Source organism: Acipenser ruthenus, chromosome 1 (genome assembly GCF_902713425.1).
Source record: "Acipenser ruthenus chromosome 1, fAciRut3.2 maternal haplotype, whole genome shotgun sequence".
Classification (NCBI taxonomy): Eukaryota; Metazoa; Chordata; class Actinopteri; order Acipenseriformes; family Acipenseridae; genus Acipenser; species Acipenser ruthenus.
In genome coordinates this window covers 75,283,529-75,302,758 of record NC_081189.1, presented here as the reverse complement: position 1 = coordinate 75,302,758, position 19,230 = coordinate 75,283,529, and the positions used below count along the sequence as shown (strand labels likewise).

Sequence of the window (19,230 nt, the reverse complement as noted above, 5' to 3'; positions counted from 1 at the left end):
AAGTGCCACATTTTAGGCCTGCTTTTGAGTCACTTATGTGAATGCGCAAAAGGCCCCTTAAACCGCAGATGTGAACAGGGTTACAAACCTAAATATGCGGCGGCCCTTGGCCAGCACAGTAGTGTGAACGGGGTCATAGTCAGCTGAAAGTCTGCATTTCAGATTTTATATTTCTCTCTTGTCAATAACTGAACTGATTTAAACCTATCCTGTAGCCTGGATTTGTTCCCTAAAGTGTGCAATGTCTGTATTCAAGAAGTGGTCATTTAAAAAAAAAAAAAAAAACAACGTTATTTATTTATTTTAAAGGGTTATTTTGTCCAAGCTGAGTCCATTTTTAGTACTTGTGTTTAGTCTGTCTAATAAGGATTATTGTCTTTCTGTTTGGGTGATCTTTCAATAATATGATATTTAACCTGGCACCCATTGAAATAAAAGGGCTGTGCTAAGAAAGTAATGATCCTCTGTTAACACTACTCCACATGGTATACAGTAGCATGCAATTTGTGGAACTCATTCCACTCGGTTTAATATGTATGTAGTAATGTGTGGGTCATAAATCTCCTCTGTGGAGTGAAGTGGATAAAGAAGGAGGTAGTGCGTCTGCAGATCCACCACTGTTGAGATGATCATTAAAGATCCCAATTGTCTGGGTAAACAACTTGTCAACTGTGCATCAAACATGTGCTCGAGAATTATCATGCAGCAATAACACTACTGCTTTTCTCTGGTAAAATGGAGCCCTATTTGATTTTATTTTGAGTGAGGCATAAAATCTGTTCTCCTCCAAGTGCTTTTTCAAGATGTGAAAATTAGGCCAGTATGTAAGCAATTAGGCTTAAAGTTGGGCAGGGAAAATACTTTCTAACAGAGTGAACTTCAAAATCAAATAAGGTTTTGGCAACTGAGCTGATTTTATTAGCTAATCAATTGGCAACATATATCATAATTGTGTTTTGGAGCAATTATATATATATATATATATATATATATATATATATATATATATATAATTTCTTTGACTGTATTCAGACATGTATTTTGCTCATTCCCTTGTGTGTGTGTTTTTTTCTTTCTTTCAGAAGACTGGTAGTAGTTTTCAATGTATGCTTATCTAAACCAATAGAAGTATGAATATCTTCTTTACACTAGAGTCATTTATGTACAATGCTGAAAAAACAAATAGGGACCAGGGGTCACAAATGGAGATTAGATAAAGGGGAATTCAGAACAGAAAATAGGAGGCACTTTTTTACACAGAGAATTGTGAGGGTCTGGAACCAACTCCCCAGTAATGTTGTTGAAGCTGACACCGTGGGATCCTTCAAGAAGCTGCTTGATGAGATTCTGGGATCAATAAGCTACTAACAACCAAACGAGCAAGATGTGCTGAATGGCCTCCTCTCGTTTGTAAACTTTATGTTCTAATTGCAAATAAAAAATAAAAGCAGCACATTTCGCAATTCACCTTTTTAAGGCACATGTCTCCTGATTTGGTAAATAGAATGTATTGCATTTATAAAACAGCCAAATCAATTGATCAATCCTTGTTCTCTGTGGCAAAGGTGAATTGTTTCCTCTACATTTTTAGGGTCCTCTATAGTTAGGGGTCTACCTAAATCACAGAAATCGGGAAATAGAGGGGTCACCCCGAAATTCACCTCTTTTAGGGGCCAAGTAGTAGTAGTTGTTGTGTGTTTTTTTTTTTTTTTTTTTAATTCCTTCGCCATCCCGTATGCACACACTTAGGCAAAAAAAAAAAAAAAAAAAAAGTCCTTAGACAGATAACATTTACAAAAAAATACTCCAAAGCGTTTAACTGTGACCTGTACTGTACAGTAGAGGGTGGGACAAAGTCAGTGCTGTATTGTTTTGATTTAGGTTGCTAAAATCTATTTTTCAGCATTGGCGGTAAAATATCAGATATGGACGATAAAGCAAAAAAAGCAAAGTAGATTTCAGCTGATGATCATGTTAAGATATTTCCCAAAGAAACTGTACATGCAGATGGAGGTAATTTGTTTTGCACATCTTGTAATGTGTCTTTGGAGAAAATATGATCGATCAATATTTAACTTCAGAATCAAACATTAAACGAAAGGCTACTACAGAGGCTGCTGAACAGATCGTAAAATAAACAGCTTTCAGAAAACAAACTTGAAAGTCAGCACAGACAAAGTATTCCTGTTGGTTGTAGCCAAGTTAAATCACTACTACAAGTATGATCTAACACAGCCACCTTGCATCAAACAATCTGCTGCTTACTTTATAAACGCAGTTAGAATTTTAGACCTGAATAGGCACGTTTTCTTTGTTTTGACTCGGTACTAATAAAATAAATGATTGGATTGGACAAATAACATGACAACGAACATGCCTTTATTAAAGTAGGCCAGATGCCCTTGTTTTAACCGAGTTTTGGGACGGTTTTCTAATCGATTTCCACATCTGTATAACTTGGCAAAGCTTTGCTTTACACTTCCAACCAATTCAGTGGATGCAGAACGTGCAGTCTCAATGTATGGGCAAGTCCACACCAGACAGAGAATGTCGGCAGCAACTGCTGGGGGATGTTGCATGCTTGCCTTTAACAAATGACGGCACTCTGTTTTAGTAAGGAAGCAAGTACCACTATTTGTAGGCTTTTATAGTGCTCAGAAATATTGTCTGCTTAGGTTTATTTAATGTTTAAACAGGTCCGCGAAATCCTCATTTTATTCCATAACCTACCCGCGAAAAATACGTAAATTTACGGCAATTTAAACAGACCCCTAGTTATAGCTTTAATCAGAATGTGTTCTTGCAACTTTATGATCTGCAAATTGGATTGCAGTGTTCTACACTGGCACTGGTATTGTCTTAAGCACTGAGACTGAAAAAAGCAGCTGTGAACATGAGCCATCAACATTGTAGTGCCATTGATTTCATTTTGTTGGAGGGTTTCAAGTAATGCCACTTGTGTCATTTGAATTTCAGAACAATGTCTGTAAAAATAAACTTGCCAGTCATATTTTCCACTTCACTCTGATACTGAAAGTGCACTGCTGTGTTGATTTTAGATTGACAGAAAAGGGGTTGTGGTTTTACTCAAATGACTAATTCATTTTAAGTAAATGGTTTGCCCTACACATAGGGAAAGATGGTAGATACAGAATGATAGACGGATGCAGGCAGTTCTACATTTCTACATCCATGATGAAGAAATGTAGAACTAAAATTCCAAAAAAAAAAAAACCACTGTATAAATGGTTAATTGTATGTAAAAATAATGTGTAATATCTTGTAACAATTGTAAGTCGACCTGGATATGGGCGTCTGCTAAGAAATAAATAATAATAATGATGCAAATTACAGTGGACCTTTCTGAAGACCCCATCTCTGCTTTACATTTTTACCCCTAATTTCAGAAGGAGGTGGTAATTATTTAAGGAATGGCCCAGGGCCGCAGAATGTTCGCGTGAACAAATCTTTCAACTTTTGCCGGCATCCGATAGTGAGCCGAAGGATTCACCATCACAACCCCCCAGGTTATCATTTTATTCTACGTTATATTTACTTTAGATTCCCCCTTTTTTTGTCCCCCCCCCCCTCCACTCTATTCTCTATTCTCAATTTTCAGGTGTCATTTACACAGCACATTTAAATTTAACTTCCTTCCAGCACACACCTATGTGTGCTCCAGTACCCAATTCGACATGTGTTTATGTATTCTCCATGTCATTTTTTGGGTAAATTTACATAACTAAAATACAAATATTTAATGGGGGGGAAAAATGACTCAATGAGCCCATTTTACATTTTTCCCAATAAACCAATAAAGAAGTGTTTGTTTTAAAACAGTGCTGTGTCTAAGATACAACCCATGATAATGTTCACACAGGATTTCTCTCCCAACCCCTCTGACCCTGGCCTAATGTCTGGAAGGTTTTGTAGACTGTGCCTCGAAGATTTTGGACATTCTGCTAACCTGGAATGGTCATATATGCTTCAGACACTGTGGGGTTGCATCAGACTCCAGAGGTTTGTCTATGTAATGCACTGAAAGTTGAGGATAGTCTTATGTATTAGACCTAAGTCCATCATTTGGGATTTAGTATTATTTCATTGGTATCGCCTGGGTATATTTGCCTAAATATGGAAGTTCTACTCTTCAGTTGGGACTGAGCGGATTTTCTTGGTGTTGTGGTTTCAGCTTCTTGGATTCTTTACCATTCTCAGTTCTTTAGAAATGCTGCTTGCCATATTTAAGTTCTGCAGTAAAAACCCATTGTTAGTGATAATGAATTGTAAGGGAAGACTGATCAGGCTGTAATGGCAGTGTCTAGTAATAGAGTTGTATTGGTTAAAACACCCCTACTGCTTTGTGACTGGGCATGTGTGATTAGTAAGGGAAAGTCAGAATCGTGCCCTGTGTCAATGCATTGAAATTACTATAGAGAGGAGAGAGCAGAAGGGGACCTAACAGAGCTGTCTTTCTGTTATTATTATTATTATTATTATTATAATAATAATAATAATAATAATAATAATAAGTTTAATAGTGTCCTCTTTCCCATTAAAGTAAACATCCTAGTTTCATTCACCTTGGGTGTAAGTTAGCAATATATAATTTTTTGCTAAATGGCTTACATTCATGTTGACAGGTGTGTCTTTGTGTGCTATCAAGTAGCAGAAAGGTACTGTAGACTTTGTATCCTGTCTGACGTGTACGCTATTTATTTAGCTCTCAAATATGTAGAAGCATAATAGAATTGTCTAGATATTGACATTACAGTAGGACTATCATTAGAGGTAAACATGTACAGAAGATATTGGTAAGATTGTTTAACCCAAAATATCCTTAACTCTTGCATGGATGTATTTATGTTCAGGGGTGCACATTATTAAGAAGCTGTACTTTGGCTTGTTCATTTTCTCCTTCATGTTGGTTTTGCTTCCTGGTCTGTCTGGGTTTCTTGTGGTGGTTTTGAGGTCTTTCAGAGGGTATATCATTAAACATGAACAGGAACGTATTCATCAACTCCAAACATTAGCTTTTTCAAATGCTACGGGTACCATGAAACTTATAACCTTTTGGAGTTGGAGCTGTTAGGGTAGTGAGTGGAACTTCAACTGACATGTGAGTGGCATACAGTGCTGGGAGAATTCAGTGTTGTTGTGCAGGTTTTATGCACTTAACACACATTTCATAGCCTAGAATCTTTTTTGGGTGAAATACTTTTTAATTTCATCTTTAAAAAAATAAAAAATAAATTGATATAAATGGTTTAAATTATAGCTAAATGTTTATGAAGTAGTTGAAAGGGCTAATTTGCCCGAAAATCTAATTGGATGTGTCCTTTTAACAACTTGTTTGAAAAATGTTATACAGTGCATGTCTGGTTGATGTTTGCACCATGCAGAGTTTGCCTATTTTATTGTCCTGAAGTGGGAAAATGTTCTTGCTATAAAACACTAGAAAGAAACTACTCTGAATGGTAATTGGTTTACAACTATTCTATAAATGTATTTGTGCAAAAAAAAAAAAGACTTGAGTAAAAACCAAGTCAACCAACACAAGATGAATATATTAGTACGTTTAGTCTTCTGCCTCCTTTTGTTTACACCATGCAGTTAACTATATGTAAAATTAACACGTGCTACTTGGTGCATTGCTTAGTATGACATTCCTGGAAACCCTATGAAGACAAAATTGTAATGAATCATCTTAGTGGCGAGGTAGAAGACAGGCAGCATTACAAAGAAAATAACTAAATCCCACTAGTTGATGTACAGCTATGGCAAAACATACTGAATTGCATACCGCTTTGTAGTTTTCCATATACTAAAAAATGTGACATTTCAAAATCTAACATGTAATACTGTACTACTGTTATGGCTTCCGGTAGACTTTTGGGATATCATTATGTAGTTTCTTTGATTTACATGATGTTAAATAAAAGGTCTAAATCATGTTCATATAGTGTTTTTGTGTTTTAAGGTGACCTTAATCTGAAAATGTGGGGCTCTTGATAATATATCAAGAATACTTTTCTCTGCCACGAGCCTGTATGTGCAGTTGTATGTCGTTTTAAAATTCTTTTTTTTTTTTTTCACTGCAATTATTTGAGCTTGTTTAGGCCTGTTAACAACCAGTCTTAAAGAAAGGCAGATGCATTGTGACTGGTATTGTTCTATGATTGGCATCCCTGACCTGCTTGTTGGAGCAAATGCTTTCAGCCAGCCAAATAAAAGGGTAGTCCTGTCATTCTTTCATTTGCAGTTTGCTGTAATCGTCGGCCAAGTTCCTGTTACAGGTCAATGAATGTATTGTGCACCTCTGTTGAATCTAGAATTATGTACACTGACCTTTTAAACTTAAACCAGAATACAAGAGGCAAATTATAAAAGAGAACTTAAGTTTCAACCTTTTTGTCTGTGTGCATTTTTCAATGGCATACAAGTCTCTATAAAAAAAAAAAAAAGAAGAAATAATCCTTTTTTTTTTTTATTTCACCCGTATTCTCGACTGCAGGGGTCAATTCTTCTGTTGCCATTGAAGACTTGAGGACCACCTGTATAGTGACACCTCACCGTTTTCATCTGCGTAAAGGTGTACTGATTACAATGGAATTGACAAGGTGCGGTTTAACTCTTTCAGCACCTTTTTAATCACTGCAACACATGCCCTCCTCATCAGTTTTCACAGGTGCTTTTTAGAAGCTGTCAAAAGTATGAACTGCAGGTAATAGCCGGGAATGATCCGTTGCATCCCAGATGGGAATCCCACTTGCTATTTTTGTAAGAGGTTGGTATACAGTAGTACCACCAGCAATCCAGAATTGAGATCTGATGGAAAGATAACTTGTTTTAATGCAATAATGTATGTGACACTGTGGCAAAGTGGCTTGCAGTGCTCAAACAATGACAACAAACAGTGTTCACGGTACAAACAGTTTCTTTAATTTGTTTTCACGGCTTGGCACAGTTAAATAATAATGCTGGCAACTACACAGCAATGTGTAGTTGCACAGCCAAACAATACAGGGTTTCAGACCCGAAATAATAATAATAATAATAATAATAATAATAATAATAATAATAATACACAAAGGCAATGTACAGGCACGGCTCCGCGTCCTTTGGTGGTGAGTACACAGTTAAGTGTGACTGGTTCAGTGTTTGTAATCCGGGTCGGATGCTGCCTTAACAGTGACAGCTCCTGGTTTGCTTAGACATCTAATAATTACAAATAAACAGTTAATAACAAATACAAAACACTCACGGTTACTTTCAGCTTCGCCGATCCTTTACAGGTCTTTCCATAACCATAACAAAGGAACAGATTGCATCGTCACATCCCCTAAAATACCCTTAGTCACGCCCCCTCAAGATAGTTAGTTCAATCACATCTCATCCAATCCATGACTGACACATCGCTTACCGTACTAGGGCAACAACTTCTGGTATCGTGACTCAGCCCCCTTCTTGGATGGCCGGCTTCTGACTGACCCTGGAATGAACTGCTGAACCATCCAGTACGGGGCACACTGTTCCTGTTATGCAGCGCCCTCACAGGTCGGGAGGGAGATTGCTGACTACGATTCATTCGCTGTCTGTCACAGACATTAATAATGTTCTCATTTACCCCTCTAGAGCGGGTAATTGTAATTGACATTTATAAAAAGCTTTAGAGTAGTATTAATCTGTCACACTTTCAGATATATTTAGCTCATTGTTAAATGAAGCCAACAGAGCTGAAAGGTCTTGTGAATGAGGAAATCAATGAGCATGCAGCTAAACATTGTAGAGGTTATTAAGCATATGTGTTGATCTGGGTGTTTGTTTTTTCACTGTAAAAATAAATAAATAAATACATAAATAAATAAAATTAGCTTAACAGCATTTCATGGCCTACAGGTATTTTCAAGGTATTTCACAATTTGAAACATACAGTAATCCATCGTGTATCTGCCCGTCACATATCCGCCCTAACCGTTTACCTGCCATGATCAACCTCTTTAGCAATGTTAGTTTATTATTGAACAGAGAAGATTAGAGATTCAGAGATTGTAGATCCTACCGAAGTTGTCGTACACTGTGTTACGTGCTCCGTGCGCTGCCATTGCTGGTAGTGTCACGTGAGCTGTTCATTGTGTTGATGTGTAAATAAATCCTGTTTGCCTGCGGACGTATCAACTTCAACCTCCGTCTCGATCTCCTGCCTGTCACTCCGCAGCGAATGCACACCCACACGGCAGACGACAACCCTGTCACAACCATTAATACCCTATATCTTTCTAAACAAGGTACTTAGGGGAGCTCCCTAATAAAAGCTGCATCTCAAAGCAATAATTGTGTGAATATAGTAATTGTTATAGCTGTGTATAATGGTATTGAAAACAGGATTCATTCATCTGACTTACAGATCCGCCCTTACTGTGGTCCCACCGCAGTCAGATATGCAACAGATTATTACCTTTGTTAAAGCGGAAACAAATAGTGTTGCTACATTCAAAATGTATAATGTTCTCCTAGAGTTATTATACAACAATTGTTCCTAAATATTTAAATACTGACCTGAAAAACAGTAAATGCTAAATTGTATAATATTTTGTTTAAGACCAGCCTTTTAAAGACATTATATTTTAACCACCAGCAAATTTATCAAACAAAATAAAAACATAAATAACAAGTAAAAATAACAGACCTGTGAACTATCCCCTTTATGTACTGGACAGAGCAATCTGTAACAGAAATATTTCCGTTCTTTGCAGCTGGTGCCTTTTTTGTAAAAGAAATTTCAGTCATCTTCCGGAAGCAAACTAAACCGGCTGCCAGGTTCATAAATGCAGAGTAACAGGTAGTGCGTCAATAAGGCAAATTTTTACTGTATTTAATTTTAAGTGAGATTTTATATATTACGTGAAAACTGTGTTATCGGCTGCACTCGCACCGTATCATTTAAAAGATGGACATGACCACTGAAGAACATTGGAGTGCACAGATGCCTTTTTCTTTGTGTGTGTGTGTGTGTGTATATATATATTATTATTATTATTATTATTATTATTATTATTATTATTATTATTATTATTATTATTTATTTCTTAGCAGACATACAGTACTGTGCAAAAGTTTTAGGCAGGTGTGAAAAAATGCTGTAAAATAAGAATCCTTTCAAAAGTAGACATGTTAATAGATTATATTTATCAATTAACTAAATGCAAAGTGAGTGAACAGAAGAAAAATCTAAATCAAATCCATATTTGGTGTGACCACCCTTTGCCTTCAAAACAGCATCAATTCTTCTAGGTACACTTGCACAAAGTCAGGGATTCTGTAGGCATATAGTCAGGTGTATGATTAAACAATTATACCAAACAGGTGCTAATGACCATCAATTCAATATGTAGGTTGAAACACAATCATTAACTGAAACAGAAACAGCTGTGTAGGAGGAATAAAACTGGGTGAGGAACAGCCAAACTCAGCTGACAAGGTGAGGTTGCTGAAGACAGTTTACTGTCAAAAGTCATACACCATGGCAAGACTGAGCACAGCAACAAGACACAAGGTAGTTCTACTGCATCAGCAAGGTCTCTCCTAGGCAGAAATTTCAAGGCAGACAGGGGTTTCCAGATGTGCTGTCCAAGCTCTTTTGAAGAAGCACAAAGAAACGGGCAACGTTGAGGACCGTAGACGCAGTGGTCGGCCAAGGAAACTTACTGCAGCAGATGAAAGACACATCATGCTTACTTCCCTTCGCAATCGGAAGATGTCCAGCAGTGCCACCAGCTCAGAATTGGCAGAAAACAGTGGGACCCTGGTACACCCATCTACTGTCCGGAGAAGTCTGGTCAGAAGTGGCCTTCATGGAAGACTTGCGGCCAAAAAGCCATACCTCGGACGTGGAGGCCAAGCGACTCAACTATGCACGAAAACACAGGAACTGGGGTGCAGAAAAATGGCAGCAGGTGCTCTGGACTGATGAGTCAAAATTTGAAATATTTGGCTGTAGCAAAAGGCAGTTTGTTCGCCGAAGGGCTGGAGAGCGGTACACGAATGAGTGTGTGCAGGCAACAGTGAAGCATGGTGGAGGTTCCTTGCAAGTTTGGGGCTGCATTTCTGCAAATGGAGTTGGGGATTTGGTCAGAATTAATGGTCTCCTCAATGCTGAGAAGTACAGGCAGATACTTATCCATCATGCAATACCATCAGGGAGGCATCTGATTGGCCCCAAATGTATTCTGCAGCATGACAACGACCCCAAACATACAGCGAAAGTCATTAAGAACTATCTTCAGCGTAAAGAAGAACAAGGAGTCCTGGAAGTGAAGGTATGGCCCCCACAGAGCCCTGATCTCAACATCATCGAGTCTGTCTGGGATTACATGAAGAGAGAGAAGCAACTGAGGCTGCATAAATCCACAGAAGAACTGTGGTTAGTTCTCCAAGATGTTTGGGCCAACCTACCTGCCGAGTTCCTTCAAAAACTGTGTGCAAGTGTACCTAGAAGAATTGATGCTGTTTTGAAGGCAAAGGGTGGTCACACCAAATATTGATTTGATGTAGATTTTTCTTCTGTTCACTCACTTTGCATTTTGTTAATTGATAAATATAAACTATTAACATGTCTATTTTTGAAAGCATTCTTACTTTACAGCATTATTTCACACCTGCCTAAAACTTTTGCACAGTACTGTATGTGTGTGTGTGTGTGTGTGTGTGTATATATATATATATGTATGTAAGTGTATTTAAGTGTTTTTTTCCCAAAGCAGTTACTGAAAACAATCAAGTGACGACAACTCCTCCACATATGTATTAATTGCTGCTTTTAATATGACTCATGTTCCCCATATCTTAAAGTGCATCATATGATTTCTACTGGAAGTGAAAGCGTTTTTATTAGAGCGTGTTTGTATTTATTTTTAAATGTGTTTACTTAACATAGCAGCATTTCAAGTGTGACAATTTCAGTTTGTGTTTGAATAGTAACATTGTAGGTTTGTGAGTGCTGCACATAAGTTTGTCAATTGCATCAATGGTGGGACTTTTCCTGTTTCAAAAGCAGCTTGTTGGTGGTTCATGATATATTTTGTTTGTGCTAGTAATCATTCAGTAGGCCTGATACTTGTGAGTTTAGGTCGTGGACCTTCTTTGTTATCATACTGACTCCTGGGGTGCGTTTTTACGCTATGACCAGGTCATCAGGTTGTGTGTTTTCGCGATGCGATCACTGGACCTAGCAGTCATGGGTCCACTGAACCAGTTAAATGGGTTTGTGGCACAGTTCATGGTTGTAACCAGAGGTATTGTGGGATAGAGGTTTCCTGTCAAGATGGTGACACAAGTTTTACAAGTTTCTGTAACCTTTTCTGAATTATGTAGATTATTTTTGTTTCTGTGTAAATAATAAAAACACTACGATTGTGTAAATGTGTTTAATATTTTTAATGCAAGATGGCTTGTGTAGGTTATAAAGTACAGGGGTGCTGGAACTAGGTGTACTGGGGGTGTGGCAGGGATTACAGTTTTGTTCAATGGCTTTCAGCACACCCATTATTTTTTTTTTTAAACTTTTAAAAATGAGTGGCATGTAACAACATAGGAGTGAAAAACTAAAGGATTAAATAATGGATGAATAAAGAAAAACAAGTAATTAAGGACTACTGTAGCTCTTAAACAACTCATTACAAAAATGCAAAAAACTAAGTTTTGAAAGCTTTGAGCCATGCTTAAGATACAGTATTTGAAAGTATATATTTATGCTGTTGCAGTCAATATTGTTTATAGTGATGTATAAAATAAATGTGGCATTCAACCTTTTTAAAATGAGTGGAATTTCATAGAATTAAATTCTATTTCCTTTCATTCCAATTCAAATTCCAATTCTGTATCTTGAAGATTTTTTTTCAATTCAAATTCCTGACTTGAATTGGAGTTTACCAACACATTTGGAATTGACCCCAACCCTGGTTTACAGATGTATTTTGTATTATGTATTGGTATAGAACTTCTGACAGACATATCTGTGACATTAGTCAGTGTTATATACATAACCAACTTGTTGGTTCATCAATAATACTCATAACTGCTGCGACTACATTTTTAATCTCCGCCATTTTTAATGACCGGGTCCGTTCTTGTGTTGTGGTCACGTTTATGGGTTCTTGGTCAAAGGTCGTTTAACCAAGTTCTGTTGTGGTCAAAATGCGAAAATGCACCCCTGATTGGGTGAGCTGTTGAAGGCTTTCTGTAATTTTTTTGCAATACCATTTAACATGATTTTTTTCATTACTTCACATGTCTCTAAACTTTTATACAGAAACAAATGTATTTTAAAATTGCTCAGGTCTTGACCTGGGACCACCAGGAATGATACTCGTTGTTGACCAAAGCACTTAATCTAATTACATATGATTTCATAGGCCCCAGTGCACAGCTATTAAGCATGACCCATAATATTTATACAGAAGTACCTGTTTAAGGAACTGTTACCCAGGCAACAAGTTGGACTGTGCGCCAGAGACCATAGCAGTCTGTCAATATAAAACTTAAAGCAGCAGGAACACAAACATTGGCAACAATTGTAAGATCTATTTGTAGAGAAGTCTAGATTACAGTGACTAGTTGTTTTGCTACTGCAGACAGTTTTAGTAAATTGTTACTTTTAGGGCAAAGTAAAGGCATCCATTGTCCTTTGTGTTTTAAGTGCTCATTCATTTTCTATTGTCAACTCCCCAACAGTAACTCCATAATGTGATATGCCAAATCGATGTCATTGACATGCTGCAAAATACACTTATTCTGGAAGCATTAACTGGCAAAAAGGTAAACAAACGGTTAGTTTTTTTCCTTAAGTTAACAGAACTTTCTTTGCCATTTGCAGAAGACCAAGTATATTTAATGTTAAATGCTATTTGCTATATTAGTGGATAAATGTTATGGGTTGGATGCAATAAAGGACTGTTAAAGTAGAATATAACGAAGTTAAAACTGTTGCATCAAATGCCTTTGTGTGTGTGTGTGTGTGTGTGTGTGTATGAACTCGACATCCCACGGGGATGCCCTTTGTGTTGACTTATCCAAGGTGTCGAGTTAAACACGGGTGCACATGAGCCATGGCATATGGTTACTATAAGTAACAGAACTCGCACGTTTATGGTATTTACAAGTTGATTTTTAGTTTAAATGTTCTTATGAAAATGGTTGAAATAACTGCAGTGAATGAATCAATTACAGTATAGAGTAATGTACAACTTGTATAATTCAATTGAAATGAGAATTATTTCAGCGTTATTTTTATGAAACAATCCAACCACAAACTGTGCACAAACTATTGGTTATACTTTTAGTTATTGGCTTGTACTGTCTAATTTGACGGCTTAAATAGCAAAAGTTAACAAATGTACATTATACAGAACTAACTCGGTGAAAAAAAACAATAATAAACAACACAGTTTCATACAGACATTGTCGATTTTGTTTTGCATGCAAAAACACGTGCTTTGAAAGCTCTGCTGACCATAATTTTGATTTATTTTTTCTAGCTAGATTATTCTATTTGAATGCCTTTTTCAACTTGTCAGTTGCTGTCTTTTCTTTTTGGAATTGGAATACTGTTTGAATGTACCTGAAGTTTATAGATAAGCTTCAAGTTCAAGTTTGTGGAAATTGATAAAAGTCGTGATCTGGATCGGAAAAAAAAAAATGTCCTGTTAAAATCGTGTTATTCTCAGGGATGTAAGGGCTAAATAAATGTCAGAAGCCATCTGGAGCTTCCTGTTTATTATGGGTGTTTGCTTTTTACTGCCATCAGTAACTCCACAGTAATTTCGGAATGTTTTCATTTCAAATGGTGAAGCATTGAACATGTTTTTTGTGGTACGGCAATTTTGTTTGGCATAATTATTTACATACCACGTTTTTTTCTTCCGGTTCCTCAAAATACTTCCAAACGTGGCTTTGCCTCTTTCCTTTCTTTAGAGATGCCATTTTATTAAAAATATATAACAACCGTCAGAATAAACACATTAACTTTTATAACCCTGTGTAGTCTGATACCAAACCAAGGCTACTACAGCATGAACACAGAGTGCACCAATGAAGTGCCAGATCGACTGAGAATAAAACCCACCCCTGTGTCAATCTTTCTGTTGCTCCAATTAGAAAAGCTACTTGGAGGCAATTGCCAAACCCCTTCCTTTTTATAATATCCGCCCTTACTGTGGCACAAGAGCTGGCTGATACACGACGGACTGACTGCTATATATGAGAAATTACTAAAGTTAATACATTAAAAAAACACGTTTGGTGAAATGTGTCATGTGACTGATTATACGTCTAGTATATTATTCAACGTTTAACCACTTCTTTAGAGTTTATACATTTAAAATTCCCATTCCTAGTACATCATTAATTTATACCATTTTTTTTTGCAAACTTAAACTGGAAACAGACAATCAATTTCTCTAGAGAAAATACAATTCACAAAGTCCACCGCAAAGTTGCACAAGTAAAATAAATAAATAAGTAAATGAATGTACAAGACCCAATGTATTGCATTTGATAAATATTTGCATACTATTTCTTAATGGTGTAAATATGAGCAACTACATTAAAAAAAACATGTAAGACAGAAAACCGCATAACGCACCAGATTTGAATGGGTGCTTCCCTGCTTTCTTAGCATAAGTTGTTTAGGCGTGCCTGAAAATAACACAACACCTGTAAGAAATTAAAGTTACTTTCACCTTTGACTATAGCATCTACTTTGACTTCAGTTCGGGTAAAATCTGCCAATCTGATTTAGACATTACCAGAACTGTATATATACTGTGTTCTTAAATAGTACATTTAGTATTTTTTATCATTTGTTTTGCAAAACAGAAATGCTACGTTTCACTTTCATTGCATTTGCACTTTTAGTAAGTCTGTAATGCAATGATGTATTTATGAGATTGTGATTCAGTTAACTTGATTTCTGATAATGTATTTTCTAGCTTTTCTCTTTTACAAAAATGTATTATATTTATGTATTTCCCCTTTGTGTAGGTTCATAATAGGGGAAAACAAATGAAGTTCACAGAGACAGATTTCTAAGTTGACGCTGCACAGTGTATTGTTAATGTGTTTTCCCCGCATTTTATAATAAATAATTTTCATTTTAGATGATGGTTATATTGCAGTGGAAATGTCTGTGTATTGATTTATTTTGGCAGGATTGTCATAAAAACTTTGCCAACTCAATTGCTTGAAGGTAGTACTGTATTTCAGTTGCCAGAAAAGTCTTATTGCTTTTTGAGATAAAAGACCAATAGTGTTAAGCATTTCAACAGTAATTAGTTTTGCTGATGCAATCAAGGGTTTTATTGACTGAGATGTATACTTACTATTGGCCTCAATATTGTTTTTAAGGATTTTATGTGTGTTTTATTTTTGGTCAACTGTATTTAATTCAGTGTTACCAGTTTTTCTAATTTCAGTGACTGTTGAATTGTGTGTAAACAGTGCCACATTTGTTTTTTAAAACTGTATTTACAGTATGAATTTTACAACTGGTAAATATTAAAAATGATTTGCTAAATTATTAAAATAGGCTAAACACAAATACATTTCTTATATGTACAGATACTGTGCATCTGCCTTTTGTCTAGCCATGGTACTTATGCAACCCCATAATTCTGACCTAAAGTAATTTATCACATGCTCCCAACTCCTCCTTCCTCCCACTGTTTCCACACTGCTGACAGTAGTCAGCACTTGAGAGGTCCAGGTTTTCCATAGTGACATCGGATTTGAATCAAAGGTGAAACGTTATTTAGATTTTCTATAGCCTGTAAGTCATTCTATTACAAATTGAGAGATTAAAGTGATGAATATACATCGGTGAACACTGCCAAGATTGTAGTCTCAAAACAAAGTAATTGGTGTTGGTGCTGATTATGTGAGGGGTGTGTGCACATCAAGGAATCCTCATCTCTCTCTCTCTCTCTCTCTCTCTCTCTCTCTCTCTCTCTCTCTCTCTCTCTCTCTCTCTCTCTCTCTCTCTCTCTCTCTCTCAGATGTCTTGTTTAAATTTAATGTTGATACTTGTGTTGGAATATTGTTTCAAAATTGTATAATGCAACAGAAATATATTTAAAAGGGTTAATAAATGCATGGCCAAAGGTTTCTCACTGATAATTTCTCGGTATCTAAAAAACTAAGAGGGAACGCTGATAGTAAAAATTCCCCACTTGCGATGCCTCATAGATTACTCTGTGGGATAATATATTTATTTTAGGTTTTTTTTTTTTGCTTGTCCCTTTTATGACCTTCTAATCCACAATGAACAGTTCCCATGTGAAATATACAGAATCAAACTAATGACTGAATCATTTAAGTAGCTACATGTGGTACAGTGCACAAATTGTTTAGTATAAAAGCACCATACAACTGATACAATTAATAGTAGAGCAAAAATGCACCCTGCTTCATTTGATTTATTTATTTTAGTTTTTTTTCCTAAATATTTTAATTTCCAGAAAAGACTTCAGTGGACCCTGTTTTCAAAAACAAAGATTAATCTTCTGACAGGAACAAAAGAGTGTAGGGTAAATCCAGTAGCAGGAAACAATATAGTTTCTGAATTTAAAATGACTGTTCGGAGCAGTTTATACTAATACACTTTTTTTTTTTTGTTTTGCACTTGCTTGAGAATTTGGCCCTTAGACTTGCACATTTATCTTTTGTAGAATCAAGGCCTTTGTTCCTAAACGTGCTCCTGTCGGGTTATACCAAACAGCAGCTGTGATAACCTGTCTTGGTGAATGTATTCTTCAAGCTGCTGGTGTGTGTGTGTGTGTGTGTGTGTGTGTGTGTGTGTGTGTGTGTGTGTGTTTCTTTTTTTTTTTTTTTAAGCCACATATATCTGTTCTCTTTAACCCTTCAATATTGTGACCACCTTTTCTGCCTCCAGGCTATTTTTTTTAAAGCTTTAAACACCTGCATACTGTATTCCTGAGAGTGCTTGAGCAATGCAAACATGACCTCTTGTCTAGACTGACCATCAGGGTGGGGTTTGACCTGTATTACAAGGTTTGCCCTCTTTTCCTGAAGGGCCTAACAGCAGTGGAAATAAAATACATGTTGAAACAGCAGTGTTTAACTAAACATTTAATTAGTGTCCCGGTCTGCACTGAATAACTGTAGTAAACGATTTCCACCTTACCTAAATACTGTCTGTGTTTACATAATCTTTGGCATGTTAATAAGTTGCTGTTCTTTACTTTAACCACAGCATTAGAAATACAGTCAAAGAAACCTCTGTAAGCTAAAATCTCAAGGCCCCACTCTTCATGGATTTTCCAGCCTTTTGACTTTGAGATAAGTAATGGCTGTTAACTGGACTTGGTGCCTCCATCAAACAACATCCATAACTTCAAAAACATATACAGTGCCTTGCATAAGTATTCACCCCCCTTGGACTTTTCCACATTTTGTAGTGTTACAACCTGGAATTAAAATGGATTTAATTTGATTTTTACCATTTGATTTACACAGGTCTGGGCTTTGACTGGGCCATTCTAAGATATTCAGGTTCTTGTTTTTAAACCACTCCAGTGTAGCTTTGACTGTGTGTTTAGGGTCATTGTCCTGCTGGAAGGTGAACCTCCGTCCCACTCCCAGGTCTCTTGCAGACTGAAACAGGTTTTCCTCTGGAATTTCCCTGTATTTGGCTCCATCCATCTTGTCCTCAATCCTGACCAGTTTCCCAGTCCCTGCTGATGAAAAGCATCCCTATAACATGATGCTGCCAGGGTGATGAGTAGTGTTGGCTTTACGCCACACATAGCGTTATGCGCTAAGGCCAAAAAGATCAATTTTGGCCTCATCAGACCAGAGAACCTTTTTCCACATGTTTGATGTGTCACCCACATGCCTTTTGGAAAAATCCAAACGGGATTTGATATGGGTTTTTTTCAGCAATGGCTTTCTTCTCGCCACTCTTCCATAAAGCCCAGCTTTGTGGAGCGTCCGGGTTATAGTTGTCCCATGGACGGTTTCTCCCATCTCAGCTGTGGATCTCTCCAGCTCCTTCAGAGTTACCATTGGCCTCTTGGTTGCTTCTCTGACTAATGCCCTCCTTACCTGGTCACTGAGTTTTGGTGGATGGCCTTCTCTAGGCAGAGTCGTGGTTGTGCCATATTCTTTCCATCTTTTAATAATGGATTTAATGGTGCTCTGGGGATGTTCAAAGTTTGGGGTATTTTTTTCATAACCCAACCCTGACTGGTGCTTCTCCAGAACTTTATCCCAGACTTGTTTTGATAGCTCCTTGGTCTTCATGATGCTGTTTGTTTAGATATACTCTCTAACAAACTCTGGGGCCTTCCAGAAACAGGTGTATTAAATCTGAGATCATGTGACACTTTAATTGCACACAGGTGGACTCCATTCAACTAATTATATGACTTCTGAAGACAATTGGTTGCACCAGAGCTTATTTAGGGGTGTCACAGCAAAGGGGGTGAATGCAATCAAGACTTTTCAGTTTTTTATTTGTAAATAATTTTGAAAAATATGTAGATTTTTTTCCCCACTTCGACATTATGGACTATTTTGTGTAGATCAGTGACAAAAAATCCTAATTAAATCCATTTTAATTCCAGGTTGTAACACTACAAAATGTGGAAAAGTCCAAGGGGGGTGAATACTGTACATAGATTATAAGGCACAATTTACATGAAACTGTCATTAGTTTCCATCAAACGACACCTCTAGTTTAGTAAGTCTGTAGTATACAGTTTTTAAAAAGACAGCTCAGTTGAAGAAAGTGTGTTGTGTGTGGTTTTTTTTGTGGTGTTTTTTTTTTTTTTTTGCACAGCCAGCTGCATTTCTGAATAATGAGATCCCTGGAGAGTGCCTCCTGACTACTACTATGGAAAGTGTTGCCACCAGTATGTTGACTGGTGTATTTTAAAGTACAGACTTGGATCAATAGAATTGGAAATGCCACTGTGCTGGCTGACTATAAAGGTAGTCTGTGTATCCCAAAATAAGATCGTTGGTTCAATAGTGTAATTGCTGTTGAGAGGAAACAAGACCGTTTTGCATGAGGAGCAAGGCAAATGTAGACTCAGGAATTATGGTATTTCTACAAATAAAACCCAGAACACTAAACCAGGTGAACAGAATCATTAAGTGGGGCATTCCATACAAGGTGCACAGGGGAGTTTGTATTTGTATGTTAAAGCTAAGCAA

At 36.9% G+C, this 19,230-nt stretch overlaps 1 protein-coding gene across 2 annotated transcripts in view; it reads left to right on the top strand.

The window, feature by feature from the left end:
• The window catches only part of LOC117420766 (protein AF-9-like), a 107,874-nt gene that overhangs the window by 34,486 nt on the left and 54,158 nt on the right, over positions 1-19,230 (top strand). The gene's annotated exons all lie outside the window — the stretch shown is intronic.